The following is a 16,644-nucleotide window of genomic DNA, read 5'->3' as shown; positions in this document are numbered from 1 at the left end:
TTTGGGTATATACCCAGTAATGAGACTGCTGGATCAAATGGATTTCTGGTTCTAGATTCTTGAGGAATTGCCACACTGTCTTCCACAATGGTTGAACTAATTTACACGCCCACCAATGGTGTAAAAGTGTTCCTATTTCTCCACATCCTCTTCAGCATCTGTTGTTTCCTGACTTTTTAATGATTGCCATTCTAACTGGTGTGAAATGGTATCTCATTGTGGTTTTGAGTTGCGTTTATCTAATGACCAGTGACGATGAGCTTTTTTCATGTTTGCTGGCTGCATCTTGTTTTGAGAAGTGTCTGTTCATATCCTTTGCCCACTTTTTGATGGAGTTGTTTGGTTTTTTTTTTCTTGTAGATTTGTTTAAGCTCCTTGGAGATTCTGGATATTAGCCCTTTGTCAGATGGATAGATTGCAAAAATTTTCTCCCATTCTGTAGGTTGCCTGTTCACTCTGATGATAGTTTCTTTTGCTGTGCAGAAGCTCTTTAGTTTAATTAGATCCCATTTGTCAATTTTGGCTTTTGTTGCCATTGCTTTTGGTGTTTTAATCATGAAGTATTTGCCCATGCCTATGTCCTGAATTGTATTGCCTAGGTTTTCTTCTAGGGTTTTTATGACTTTATGTCTGATGTTTAAGTCTTTAAACCACCTTCAGTTAATTTTTGTATAAGGTGTAAGGAAGGGGTCCAATTTCAGTTTTCTGCATATGCCTAGCCAGTTTTCCCAACACCATTTATTAAATAGAGAATCATTTCCCCATTGCTTGTTTTTGTCAGGTTTGTCAAAGATCAGATGGTTGTAGATGTGTGGTATTAATTCTGAGGCCTCTGTTCTGTTCCATTGGTCCACTGAGCTAGACCACTTTGCTACATGGCTTTAGCCCCCTTTCCAGGGGAGTGAACGGTTCTATCTCACGGGTGTTCCAGGCGCCACTGGGATATGAAAAGGAACTCCTACAGCTAGCTCGGTGTCTGCCCAAACAGCCGCCCAGCTTTGTGCTTGAAACCCAGGGCCTTGGTGGTGTAGGCACCTGAGGGAATCTCTTGGTCTGTGGGTTGTGAAAACCATGGGAAAAGTGTAGTATCTGGGCCGGATAGCACAGTTTCTCCTGGCACAGTCCCTCACAGCTTCCCTTGACTAAAGGAGGGAGTTCCGTGACCCCTTGCGCTTCCCGGATGAGGTGACACCCCACCTTGCCTCTGCTCACCCTCTGTGGGCTGCACCCACTGTCTAACCAGTCCCAGTGAGATGAACCAGGTACCTCAGCTGGAAATGCAGAAGTTACCCACCTTCTGCATTGGTCTCGCTGGGAGCTGCAGACCAGAGCTGTTCCTATTCAGCCATCTTGCCCAGGAATCACATTCTTTATGTTTTAAGATAATACATTTAATGTACTATGAATTACTTTTAACAATTGTTTATTTTAAGCAACTTTTTCAACTTGTGAAAATTATTCTATCTGTTAATAAAGCTTCCATCACAGATGTATGACTAGTCAGTGAAGTGAAATACTCGGCTGACCACTGTTCTCTTTGAGGGAGAAAATAAGATTATCTGTTGAAAATGGAAGATCATGGGTAAAATCCATGAAGAGAGAGAAGAGCAACGAAAATTTCAAAATGCTAGTAAGGGAAATAGAAAGGAAGCTGAGCACCCATAGCTAATAATAATCACAGTTCACCTGTATTAAGCTCCTACTATATGCCAAGCATATAGTAGGAGCATTGTACATATTATCTCTAACCTTTAACAAAAAGAAAAAATGGCTACAGCAATTTTATTATCTCTTCTTATAGATCTGCACTGTTCAGTAAGGTAGCCATTAGCCACATATGAACATTGAGTACTTAAAATGTGGCAAATGTGAATTAAAATGTTCTATAAGTGGGCCAGGCATAGTGGCTCACGCCTGTAATCCCAGCACTTTGGGAGGCCAAGGCAAGCGGATCACCTGAGGTTAGGAGTTCGAGAGCAGCCTGGCCAATATGGTGAAACCCCGTATCTACTAAAAATGCAAAAAAACTAGCCACACATGGTGGCGTGCACCTGTAGTCCCAGCTACTAGGGAGGCTGAGGCAGGAGAATTGCTTGAACCCAGGAGCCAGAGGTTAAAGTGAGCCGAGGTCACGCCACTGCACCCCAGCATAGGTGATAGAGCAAGACTCCATCTCAAAAAAAGAAAAAAAAATGTTTTATAAGTATAAAATACATACTACATTTCAAAGATTTAGTATTAGAAAAAAACAATGTAAAATATCTCAATATTTCTGTATTGATTGCATGATTTTTGAAATTATTGTGTTAAATATATTATTAACATTAATGTCACCTGTTTCTTTTTATGTGTTTAAATATGGTACTAGAAACTGTAAAACCACACATGATGCTCTCATTGTGCTTTATTGGACAGCGCCATTGGAGCTTGGAGACATTAACTGAGATTTGAAACAAGTTAGCCCAATGCCAAAGCCAGTGCTCTTACTCAATGCAGTGCTGCTTCTGAGGACAGGCACGAGGATGGCAGAGAGATGCTGAGAGTTCAGATGGAATGAGAAAACTGAAATTGAAGATGTATCAGACTACAGAAAGACACAAGTGTCTGTAGCAGAGCAGCCCGGGAGCGATAAAGGAGGAAGCTGATTGTTGTTTCAAACCACGGTCGGGGGTGGACAGGTTGGGTCCTGTATAGTTTCTGGTGTTTCTTGTTAGAAAGACACCCCTCTGCCTGTATTAGTCATGGTCTAATTTGGAAAATCATTTCAGTATTTTTAAAAGTAGAGTTTAATACAGGGAGTTGGTTACCCAGGTGATGGAATTTGCTGAGAAGCTAGACGAGATAGTGAGGTGCTCCAGAGATCATCCACACTGGAGAAGGCACTACTGTCTTTGGGTTAGAAGGAAAAAGGGGAAAGACAGAATTACCAGAGCCCAGAGACTGGGCACCTGGTGGAAGCTAGAACCCTGGCAAGACTGTTGGGGGCAGAGGGACACTTGAGCCACCACAGAAGAGTCACAGCAGTAGCAAAGTATGAGGCCCAAAGCTTGGAGAGACAGGGAGAAACACTAGCTCCTGCTGTCCTCCTGGCCTCCAGTCTGTCAGCGTCTCCTATAGGCCCAAGCCCATCAGAAGACAGCAGACAATGGAGCCTGGAAATGCAGGCTCCCTCCTCACCCCCAACTTGCCACCCACAGCAGAGCAGGGAAAGGTTTAGGAACAGACCTGAAGGCAATGTGGCCAAGAGCGAACACAGCCTCCAACCCTTCTCTCCTGAATAGTTGCTACCCACAAATGGCTAAACAGGCATAGACATGTCTCAAATTTGGCTTGCTGGCCAACACCACGCTTCATGAGTGACCATTTTGTGAATGCTCACCCTTTGCCTTTCTTGACACAATAAGATGTCCAATGGGAAACAGAGGAAGTTGCTTTTCGTTTCAGATATTCTGCCTCCCCACTTCAGGCTTCAAGGAATCTTCATCTATTATAAGACGATGAGAGAGTTATTTGTATAAATTCCACTTACTAAATGCTGCTGCTTTTTACCCCCAAATCTTTGGCTTTTTCTGCACCATTACAATAATTCATGCAAAGCCAATGCTTGTTTTAAAAAAAAAATTACAATAATTTGGAAAAAGTGGTTGTTCTATCTCCTTCTGTGCAGCCAGCATCTTGAGGACAACCACTGAACTGGAGGTCTCCAGTCTGGCCCCCTGGCTCCTCTCCTCCTGGCAAGCCTGTGCTTGTCCCAGCCTCTCTGCCAAACAGAGAGACACACACAGGGTGACCCTTTAAAAGCCAGATATTTTCTTCCCAAGTGGCTGGATTTCATCTGTTTTCTCACTCTGGATCAATATGATGGGGGAATTTAGCACTAATTAATATCCCTTTCTATCTCTGGTCCTATTAACAGTAAACAGACCCTTCCAGAGAACAAAACAGTCAATTTAGCTAATCTCTGCCACTGAGCACTGACTAGGAGAATTACTACACGCAGGGACAGTACTGAAGCGGCTAAGCGTCATGGGTTGTGTGGTCAAACATCACTGTCACAAATGCATCCATCTCCCAAAGCAATGATCTCTGTGGGCTATTAGCCAACCCCTGTCCATCTGTCCACACAACCTTGGCTAAGAAGCAGTCAGAAGCTATGTCTGCAGCACCTTTGTGTTGCAGACAATTTCAATTAGAAATTGGCTGGAAAAATTCCACCTAACCTGCCTGGGGTTGGGGGTTACCATTTACAGTGTGATGCGATATCAGAATGGCAATCTCAAAAGAATCAAAGTGACTCTTTAACTGATGCGATATCAGAATGGCAATCTCAGAAGAATCAAAGTGACTCTTTAAATCTCATTTCCTGACTCACCCTGGTAATTAAGATCCCACTTTAATCAGCAGTCTAGATTGATGTGACATATCTCCCTTATAGTAAGTTAACAAACTAAAAGACAGCCAAGAGGAGGCCAAAGGATCAGGGAGAAAAACAAAAATAGGAAGACGTTTGTCATTTTCTGGCCATCTGGCAACCAACCATCCCACCCCCACATCCACACACTTTTTCAAATCTGTTCTCCCTTGTAGGAGATTTCGTATTGTGAATAGTGAGCCAGATAGGAGGCAAAGCTGAGGTAGACGGATGCTTCCTCTCTAGCTAAGGAGGTGGGCATGTACCAACCAGATGTTTGCTCGGGGGGCTTTGACTCTCCAGCTGGCTACACAAAAATGGAGGAAACAATGTGACCCCAGATTCTCTGCAGATGCAGGGGCTACACAACATCCTGATGTTTCGGCAGCATCCCCTTGTCCATGCACTTAGCTCTGAGGCTCTGTGCTTCTTTGCTTCCTGACAGTCCTCCCTGCCCACACAGCCTCCCAGACCATCAGCAGCCTCAAGACCCTCCCAAGGCAGAGTCAATGTATTAGTCTGTTTTCATACTGCTGATAAAGACATACCCCAAACTGGTCAATTTACAAAAGAAAGAGGTTTAATTGGACTTATAGTTCCACGTGGCTGGGGAAGCCTCACAATCATGGTGGAAGGCATGGAGGATCAAGTCACATCTTATGTGGATGGCAGCAGGCAGAGAGGGCTTGTGCAGGGAAATTCAACCTTTCTAAAACTATCAGATCTCATGAGACTCCTTCGCTATCACAAGAACAGCACAAGAAAGATCTGGCCCCATGATTCAGTCATCTCCCACCGGGTCCTTCCCACAACACATGGGAATTATGGGAGCTACAAGACAAGATTTGGGTGGGGACACAGAGCCAAACCATATCAGTCAGCCTCTGTTGCATGCCACCAAGAGTCCTGATAGACACGGTAAGAATCCACCGCTCAGTCCATTTTTCCCATCCACATGGTAAAAAGAAGTGAAGCTAAAGCCTGCTATATTTCTTATGAAAACATCCTGAGAATTTCATGGAGCCTCCAGCTCTTGGGATTCACAGAATTTTTTGTATTTCACATATCCGTACATTTTTCTTTAGTCTTTTGTAGTTCAATAAATGAAAGCACTTGGCTTTAGCAGTAGCTCTGTTTCTATGTTTCCAAAGGTATTTTTCATCATTTGTGACTTTATCTCCAAGCCACAGTCTAAGTAAGATGGAAACAATTCTCCTCTTCTGTTCATAGAATCAGAGATGTTAGTAAGGAGAAAACTCTACAGGCAAGGTAGTCCAACATCCTTATTTTACAAACTAAGAAAACATGTCTTCTTGGGAAAAGTAAGGAAACTGTATATGAAGAGTTAACCTTTGTTCCAAAGTTAATCATGCCTTTAGGATTTAAAAACAATTTCCTTTTCTCCACACTATGAGGTATGTCTCAAACTTAATTAGATTGAACTTTTCTAAGAACCGTAGGGTTAAGTTACCTAACGTATATGCATACAGACACATGTCATTTTTCACTTAATTGCTGAAATAGTCTCTTAACTAGGCTTTTTACTTAAAATCTCTGTAAGATACTCCCAGTTCCATTCTGCCTAGCCTACCCAAACCACCCCCAGCCCCAATCTCCACACAACCATAACAGCAAATACTCTAAATGCAAATCTGATCATATTGCTCCTCTGCTTACATTCAATATTAGCTGCCCTTCTGTAATAGGCAGAATAATTGCCCCCTAAGGTGTCCACATCCTAATCCCCAGAACCTGTGACTATATATAATCTTGCATGTCAAGAGAGAATGAAGATTGCAGATGAAATTAAAATTGCTAATCAGCTGACCTTGAGATGGGGATGTGATTTGGGATTATCCAGGTGGACTCAATTTAATCACATTTCTACTTTTCCTAAAAGTAGAAAAGGGAAGCACAAGTCAGAGGGAAATTTAAAGGCATTATGCTGCTGCTTTGCAGATGGAGGAAGGGCTGATGAGCCCACAATGCAGGTGGCCTCTAGAAGATGGAAAAAGCAAGGAAATGGAGTCTGTCCTAGATGTTGCAGGAAGGAATGCAGTCTTGTTGACACTTTGATTTTAGCCTAGTGATACCTGTTTTGGATTTTTGACCTTCAGAACTATAAGATGATAAATTTGTGTTCAGCCAAGTTGTTACAGCAGCAATAGGAAGCTGTTACATCATCACACGGAAGGCCTTTGTATTAGTCTGTTTTCACGCTACTGATAAAGACATATCTGAGACTGAGAAGAAAAAATGTTTAATTGGACTTACAGTTCCACATGGCTAGGGAGGCCTCAGAAGCATGGCAGGAGGCGAAAAGCACTTACACATGGTGGCAGCAAGAGAAAATGAGGAAGAAGCAAAAGCAGAAACCCCTGATAAACCCATTAGATCTTGTGAGACTTATTCACTATCTTGAGAATAGCACAGGAAAGACCAACCCCCATGATTCAATTACCCTCCCCCGGGTCCCTCCCATAACACATGAGAATTTTGAGAGACACAATTCAAGTTGAGATTTGACTGGAGACACAGCCAAACTATATCATTCCACTCCTGACCCCTCCAAATCTCATGTCCTCACATTTCAAAACCAACCATGCCTTCACAACAGTACGCCAAAGTCTTAGCTCATTTCAGCATTAACTCAAAAGTCCACAGTCCAAAGTCTCATCTGAGATAAGGCAAGTCCCTTCTGCTTATGAACATGTAAAATCAAAAGCGAGTTAGTTACTTCCTAGATACAATGGAGGTACAGGCACTGTGTAAATATAGGCATTCTAAATGGGAAAAATTGGGCAAAATAAAGGGGTTACAGGGCCCATGCAAGTCTGAAATTCAGCAAGGCAATCAAATCTTAAAGCTCCAAAATGACCTCCTTTGACTCCAGGTTCTCACATCCAGGTCACACTGATGCAAGAGGTAGGTTCCCATGGTCTTGGGCAGCTCCATCCCTGTGGCTATGCAGGTATAGCCTCTCTCCCGGCTGCTTTCACAGGCCGGCATTGAGTATCTGTGGCTTTTCCAGGCACACAGTGAAAGCTGTCAGTGGATCTATCATTCTAGGGTCTGGAGGATGGTGGCCCTCTTCTCACAGCTCCACTAGCAGTACCCCAGTAGGGACACCGTGTGAGGGCTCTAACCCCACATTTCCCTTTCACACTGCCCTAGCAGAGGTTCTCCATGAGGGCCCCGCCCCCGCAGCAAACTTTTTCGGGGGCATCCAGGCATTTCCATACATCTTCTGGAATCTAGGCAGAGGTTCCCAAACTTCAATTCTTGACTTCTGTGTACCTGCAGGCTCAACACCATGTGGAAGCTACCAAGGCTTGGGGCTTTCACCCTCTGAAGCCACAGCCCGAGCTATATGTTGGCCCCTTTTAGCCATGGCTGGAGCGGCTGAGACACAGGGCACCAAATCCCTAGGCTGCACACAGCACAGGGACCCTGGGCCTAGCCCACAAAACCAGTTTTTCCTCCTGGCCTCCAGGCCTGTGATGGGGGACTGCCATGAAGGTCTCTGACATGGCTTGGAGACATTTTCCCCACGGTCTTGGGGACTAACATTAGGCTCCTCGCTACTTATGCAAATTTCTGCAGCCAGCTTGAATTCCTCCTCAAAAAATAGGTTTTTCTTCTCTACTCCATTATCAGTCTGCAAATTTTCTGAACTTTTATGCTCTGTTTCCCTTTTAAAACAGAATGCTTTTAACAGTTCCCAAGTCACCTTTTGAATGCTTTTCTGCTTAGAAATTTCTTCCACCATATGCCCTTAATCATCTCTCTCAAGTTCAAAGTTCCACAAATCTCTAGGACAGAGACAAAATGCCACCAATCTCTTTCCTAAAACATAGCAAGAGTCGCCTTTGCCCCAGTTTCCAACAAGTTCTTCATCTCCATCTGAGACCGCCTCAGCCTGGATTTTATTGTCCAGATCGCTATCAGCATTTTGGGCAAAGCCATTCAACAAGTCTCTAGGAAGTTCCAAACTTTCCCACATTTTCCTCTCTTCTTCTGAGTCATCCAAACTGTTCCAGCCTCTACCTGTTACCACTTCCAAAGTTGCTTCCACATTTTCAGTTATCTTTTCAGCAACACCCCACTCCTCATACCAATTTACTGTGTTAGTCTGTTTTCGTGTTGCTGATAAAGACATATCTGAGACTGGGAAGAAAAAGAGGTTTAAGTGGACTTACAGTTCCACACAGCTGGGGAGGTCTCAGAATCATGGTGGGAAGCAAAAGGCACTTCTTACATTGCAGCAGCAAGAGAAAATGAGGAAGAAGCAAAAGCAGAAACCCCTGATAAACTCATCAGATCTCGTGAAACTTATTCACTATCATGAGAATAGCACAGGAAAGACCAGCTCCCATGATTCCATTACCTCCCCCTGGGTCTCTCCCACAACATGTGGGAATTCTTGGAGATACAATTCAAGCTGAGATTTGAATGGGGACATGACAAAACCATATCGGTCTTCAATAATGAAACTTTGCTTACAGTTCCAGCCTCATCTGCCTCTACTCCTCCCCTTCCATCCCACACTGGAGGGTAGCTCCCCCAGGCCACCACATATATCTGACTTCCCAGATAGCTTCTGTTCCTCTGCTGGGAATGCCTGTCCCAGTTTCTCACCTAGTGCTGTGGTTTGGATATGGTTTGTCCCCAAAAAAAACTCATGCTGAAATTTGATCCCCAGTGTGGTGGTTTTAGGAGGTAGGGCCTGATGGGAGATGTTTGCATTTTTGTAGCAGATTCCTCATGATACCTCAGCAGTAAGTGAGTTTTCACTCTCACAGGAATAAATTAGTTCCTATGAGAGCCAATTGTTAAAAAGAGTCAGGCCTGTAATCCCAGCACTTTGGGAGGCTGAGGTGGGAGGATTGCCTGAGACCAGGAGTCTGAGACCAGCATAGGCAACAAAGCAAGACCCCAATCTCCACACACACACACACACACACTATATATATATATATATATGTATTTTCCAGGAACAGTGACAGTGCACCTGTAGTCCTAGCTACTCTGGAGGCTGAGGGAGGAGGCTCACTTGAGCTCAAGAGTTGGAGGCTGCAGTGAGATGTATTATCGTACCACCATGCCTGGGTTCAGAGCAACACCTTGTCTGTGAGAAAAAAAGAAGTGTTCTGGCTTCCTTGGTTTTGCTCTCTCTTTCTTCCTCTCTCACCATGTGATTTAGTGCACACACCCACTCTGCCTTCACTTTCTGCTATAAGTGGAAACAGCATGGCAGCATGGAAGACCAGACACAGCTGCCCAGTCTTGAACTTCCCAGCCTGCAGAAACATGAGCTAAATAAACCTATCTTCTTTATAAATTACCCAGCCTCAGGTATTCCGTTATATCAATGCTAAATGGACTATGACATCTAAGTAATTCCTACTCAAGTCTGACATCCCCACTGGGAGCGCTCCCTGGTTCCCCAGGATAGGTTCACTCACTGCACTGTACCATGTGCTTACCTTTGTATGAGCACTTATCACCCTCTATGCTAATGTGATTTTCTCCTCCCTCAATGAAACCGTCAAATCAGACCCAAGTCCTAGTACAACAAATGGCTGAACAAATGACTTAGCATATAAATTCCATGAAGATAGATATTTTTGTCTATTTTATTTGCTGCAGATCCCCAGTACCCAGAACAATGCTTGGCACATAGTAGGCTCTCAATAAGTAATTGTTGAATTAATGAGTGAATAAATTAATGAACAAACAAAAAAATCCAGGCATAGTCTTGGACATGAAGTTAAAGTGACCAGAGGGAGCAAGGAGGTTCCCTACACAATCCCCTCTGAGTAGCTCTTTCCCAAGCAGGTGGAAAATGAACCAGCAAATCTAAAGTTATATGTTTGGGGAAGTGCCTTAAATCTTACACCGATGAACCCTCTCCAAAAGTGGAAATATGCACATTCCCAACACTGCTATAAACATAGGAAGTGAGATAAGAAGAGGCAGCCTGTGTTGCCACATGTGGATTCCAGATGTTAGTTGGACTAGCCTGGCCCACAAGTGATAGATGAGGTCAGTTTGACCCTTTTCCCTGGTCTGCAGAGATTCAAAGTCTAACAAAAAAATGTTTTATTCTCATGGTCACTGCTGGCTCTACCTTATGCTTCTTCAACCATGACACTTAGTTATTCAAAAAACAAACCAAAAAAAAACAACTCTTTGTATTGTTTTAGTAAAATAGACTTTAAGTACTTGTGGGATGTGAGGGAGGGAGGCTTGCAGAGTGTGGTGGGGAAAGAGAGAGTGGGGGATGGGATTTTTAACAGCTACTTAATCTCAATGAGTTTTTAGTCCTGCTATCTCTTACATTTTCATCAAATTTCATTTAATTTTTGTTAAGTTCTGTGTGTGTGTGTGTCTGTCACACACACACACACACACACACACACAAACACGTATAGAAACAAAATGAAATTCCCATTTGTCTTTTTAGTTCACTGTCACCTTTTATCCCAAGTGGCTTACCAAGGATGATCTACCTTAAAAGATTTTAGTAAAATAGCTCTTTTAGAACCTTTTACTATGACCTGGCATTCTTATGCAAATACAAAATTTTTTAAAATAAAAATTAAAAAGAACCTTTACTGCAGATAAGGATCTTGCCTCTTATTGGTATCTGCATTTCAAAAATGCATATTCTTGAACTAAACTTGGCCCATCCGCTGGCTGGCTCTTTAGAATGAGGACTTTCCCAGACAGTTTGTTGACTTCATGTGCTCCCAGTCCCTGCTTAGTCTGCCTGGTGCCTCCAGAAGTGCTCAGATGCCCTCATCTTAAACATCACAGCCTCCTTTTTGCATTAGACCTCAATTACAAACATATAAACCTGTATGTTTCAACCAATACACTTTGTAATTCATTTCAAACAAACCAAACCTCATAAGTAATAAGTAAATTTAGCAAGACTGCAAAATGCTAGGTCAATATACAAAATCAAGTGTATTGCTATATATGACTAACAAAAATCTGAAAAATAAACTTGTAGGAAAAGTCATTTACAAAAGTATAAAAACACAAAATATTTAGGAATACATTTAACAAAATATATATGAGACATATAAGCCAAACACTATAAAATACTGATGAGAGAAGATCCAAATAAAATGAAGGGATATATGATGTTCATGAATCAAAATCACTAAGATATAAGCTCTGCACAAATTGATGTATAGCCCTAATGCAATCCTCATCAAAATCCCAGAAGGATGGTTTTGTGTAGGAATTAACAAGCTGATTCTAAAATTTATACCTTAAATCAAAGAATCTCAAATAGCCAAATCATTTTATATATTTTAAAAAACTATAAAACTGATTTTACACTCCTGGATTTCAAAACTTACTGTAAAGCTATGTAATCAAGATGACAAGGCATTAGTGAAAGGATAGACTTACAGATCAATGGTACACAACAGAAACAGAGACACATGTACAGAGTCAATTGACTTTTGACAAAGACACCAAGGTAATTGAATAGAGAAAGGATTTTCAACAACTAGTGCTGAGACAACTAGATCCTTATGGGGAAAAAGATGAGTATTAACCTTTATCTTAAACTAAACACAATTAACTCAGAATAGACCATAGACTCAAATGTAAAATCTAAAACTATAAAATTTTTAAAGCCAGAGAAAATGTATAAGGTCTTAGAGTAAGCTAAAGTGAATACATGTGTCAGAATTCATTGAACTTTATGTTTAAACTAGGTACATTTTATTTTACGTGAATTGCACTTCAATAAAGCCGACCAAAAGAGAAAACATATGCATCCCAATTTGGTGCTTAAATGAATAATTTTCCATTATCTTTTTTGCTCTTTCCTTCTGCTTTAGCCACATTTGCCTTCATTCTAGTCTCCACCTCAGAGCCTTTGGTCTTGCTGTTCCTGTGCCTGGAATGTTCTACTGACACCCACCACAGGCCTGGTTACTTCTCATCATTCAGGCTTTGGTTCAGATGGGATCTCCACAGAGAGGACTTTCCTGCTGTCTTAGATAGTCCATGCCATGTTCACATCCCTCTCCTGCCTCCACCAGTTAAGCTCTATCCTGTTTCTCTGTTTTCTTAATAAAATAAGAATTGTTGGCAATAAGAATACATTGGTTTATTGAGTTTATATATCCACCACTGGAATGTGAACTATGCAAGGGCAGGAACTGTCTCTTCGCCACTCAGTCTCTAGCACTTAGAATGATGCCTGGCACATAATAGGAACTTATAATTTTTTTTAAGATAAATGAATAAATGGATATTATCGAGACATTTTGCCAGTATTAAATTTTCCTTGCTCCTTATTAATTTCCGATCAATGAGATTGTTACTGTACCTGCTATTCATATTTATAGATTTCCTTTGAGTCACCAATGACTTGCTTTCTCATACAGCCTACATCATTTTAATCTTAGTTTGGGAAGTTTCTATGTAAGTATTAGACATCCTTATTTCCCTGCATAATAGCCAAGTTGGAATCAAATTCTTCTTTGTGCCCTAATACAAATGCATGAAGAGGAAAATAATCTGAGACCTTTAAAAAATCCAAGATGACGACTGTGTCTAGTTTCTGTTTACTCTGGCATTAAAACCTTCCAAGATTTCCAGGCATCTGTAAACAGGGTCAGCCTTCCTTTCCCAAAACCCAGAGTTTTATTGACTCTAGTTGTGCTTCTCTAATGTCCTCCCACTACAATTTCTACCACTCCTGAAGGTGAAAATCAAACTGTTCTATTGTATTGAGATTTATTTACATTTCCTTTGCATTTCATTTTGGGAGAAAGAGGCCATTCCTAATGGAATAGTAGAGTTCTCATTCTATCGCTCTATTAATCCCAGTAGTATCAGAAGTTATGCAAAACAATATACAATTTGTCTCAATGTACATATGATTTTGAATAAACTTGTCTCACCAGAAGAGAAAACTTATATGTAAAGTAAAATTTGGATCATGCTGCAATTGTAAAAGAAAGATGAATATTTTGGGACCAAACTTCCTTAGGTGGAACTTACCATCTTATATGAGCTCTAAGCCATATTCCAAGCTGGTAACTGAGAAGAGGCAGACAAATAGAAAATAAAGATTTACGTTGGCTGGGTGCAGTGGCTCACACCTATAATCCCAGCACTTTGGGAGGTCAAGGGGGGCGTGGATTCCTCGAGGTCAGGATGTTCAAGACCAACCTAGCCTGGCCAAAATGGCGAAACCCCTACCAAAAAAAAAAAAAATTAGCCAGGCGTGGCAGCACGTGCCTGTAATCCCAGCTACTTGAGAGACTGAGGCAGGAGAATAGCTTGGACCCGGGAGGCAGAGGTTGCAATGAGTTGAGATTACACCACTGCACTCCAGCCTCAGGGACACACAGCGAGACTCCTTCCAAAAAAAAAAAAAAAAAAAAAAAGGTGTATTTCATTTTGTTTTGGTTTGGTTTTAAAGAAATCCAGTGACAGAAAGAAATCCTGGAAAAGCTGCAGGAGCATCAAAAGGCAGGTCAAATTTTAAAATATTTGAAAGCACACTAAGGGTTGCCAACTGAGAACTTTAACCCCAGAAAAAGCAAAAACAAGTTTTTTCTGAGTGAAATATAAAGGTAGTATTTTTTTTTCTTGGAAGAATAGTGAGGCTGTCAAGGTGTCTTCTGATCTGAACTTACAGGTGAGTTCCGAATTGTCTGAAGAAGCCAGAAAGAAAAAACTTAGGTAGTCAGTATTCAAATAAAATAAGAGAGGGGTGGGTTCTGGTGTACACCTTTATAATTGCTTCCATTGGAGTGAAGTCATTTCATTATTCTGATTGAAGAGATGCTTTAGGCTAGACACAGTCATCTTTCATTCATTTTTTGGTCCCACAACGTGATGTATACTGTCTAGGATCTGCAGAAAACAACAAGTGAAAAGACTTTGCTCTCTAGGAAAAAATCTTCGGAGGCGAAACCCATGAATCATTGGGTAGTAGCAGAATTTATAAACACATGAGCAATATAGAAGCTAGAGGAAAAAGGGATATCCTATTTCACCACATGGGAATGAAATGACTCTTACACACTCAAGTAGCCATCAGAATTTTCAGGAAATTATTCCTAAAAGGAAAAGTATGGTGTTTTACCAGAAGGTTAAATGGATGCTGAACATACAAAACCAACAGTTTTCACTAGAGTCACCCCAGCAACTGAGCTGTGCTCATCTTACTGGAACCTCACTTCCATCCAGTGTCTGCCCACTCTGATAATTGACATCAATATTCCGGTGCCTCTCAGGCAAAGCAGCAATGGGTCTCAACTCTTTCTATCTATGACACCCTCTACAATATTAGGATTTATGGCAGTACTCTCAAAAGGATGAAAAACTCAAAATAACATTCAACAAGTTAGCAATAATGACAACACAGTCATTATTAAAGTTTAACCATCTCTCACAGCGTTATAAAGCAATCCTCTATTTACAGGGTCAGAAGTGTTTAGAAGCCTAACCACACCACCTTTTCTATTCTTGAGGGACATGTTTGTGTGTTTAAGGAAACGTTCGATCTGTAGCTCTCTTCTTCTGTCTGCTGCTTGCAGATAACTAAATCCTTCTGTATATTGTTTCTTGCTCAATGAGCATATATGCTGTGAAAATTTATTGTCACACCATATATGCCCATTAGTAGCAAAATTCATAGCAAATTGGTAGTGAACAATTAGTACTAGCAGAAGCCCACACCACACCTTGACCATAGTTGACAGCAAAACCACGTAAACCATCTCTGATCTAAAGCCCAATGTAACATTTTCCAAACCGTTCTCTCCTGCAGGATGTCAATATGTGTGCTATGTTATATGAGAGAAACGGGGTTATTATTAGTCCAATGTGTCTGAGAAATAATATGTTGGACAAAGTTAAACCAATTTCTATTCTGTAAGCCTCTAATATGCCATTGTGTATACACATTTCCAAGAAGGAGATGTAATTATCAGTGTTTACCAAAGTTATTTGACCATGAAATCTTTTGACTTACAAAAATTAGGGCCAAAGTACCATGAAATATACTTTGGCCTCCTCACTCTTCCCAGTTCCTACGCTGCCATGATGCTCAGGCCTCCAGCCAAATCCCTGTCTTCCTTCCTCTTCCCTGTCTGTCTCCCCACCTTAGTGATATTGCCTGCCTGCATCCCATGCTGTAACCACAATAAGCTCACCATTCCCTAAATCATCCAAGTACATTTTTTTTAACTCTGCTTGAAATATGTTGCACTTATATTTCTGTCTTGGGAACTTTCCTAGCTCCCCTGGAAAAAAAAATTAATCACTGCCTCCTCTGTATTTCCTCTGCAATTAAAGTGTGTACTTATTTTTACAATTACATTTTGTTATAATTTTTATTCACATGTCTTTTTCTCTACTGTTTTTGTAGCTAGTCATAGGCAGAAAATATATTATTTATGTATGTATTCTCAGTGCCTAGCACAGGTCTGGCTATAACAGAAGCAGAAAACATTTTGAATTTAATTCAGTTGAACCAACTGTGCAAATGTCCATCTGTAAAAAAATAATAATCTACAGCATTGCATTAATATTCAGTATGCTTCATATGGGTGTGTTCAATATAATGTAATATTTGGTTTATTGACTCATTCATTCCTTCAAAAATTATTATTCAGTGAACATAAGCTTTGTGCAAGATATTCTGGAAGCATGCAAAGTTTACTCAAACACAGTTACAATCTGAAAGCTTTAGGCAAGTCAGAAAAGGTGACATCATCCTTGACAGTGACCTTCCCTAGTTGCTCATATTCAAACTATCAACAAGGATCACCCACCTTAAGTACTTCTCAACTCTGACACCTGTCCATCACCACTGCAACCTCCCTACACTGAGGAACCACCTCTATCACCCTGACCATTGCAAAAGCCTGGTTTCCCCACAACCATTCCACGCCCATCCAATCCCTACCCCACACAGCAGCAGGGTGATCTTTTCTAAATGCCAGCCTGAGTTTGTCATGTCACTGCTTAAATCCCTTCAATCAATGGTTCCGCCATTGCTTTTAGCATAAAGAAACAAAATCCTTAAAATAGCTGCAAGATCTTACATGATGTGTCCCCTAAAAATGGCCAATTTCATCTTGCAGCACTTGCCATATCTCAGCAAAACTGACCCTTTTTTTTTTTTCATCCATCGAATCTGTGTTTATTCTCCCTGGAATGATCTTCCTTCTCACTTCATGCTTAGG

This window comes from Macaca mulatta, chromosome 8, assembly GCF_049350105.2.
Source record: "Macaca mulatta isolate MMU2019108-1 chromosome 8, T2T-MMU8v2.0, whole genome shotgun sequence".
Classification (NCBI taxonomy): domain Eukaryota; kingdom Metazoa; phylum Chordata; class Mammalia; order Primates; family Cercopithecidae; genus Macaca; species Macaca mulatta.
The sequence above is the reverse complement of the archived record's forward strand: the minus strand, read 5'-3'. Positions refer to the sequence as shown.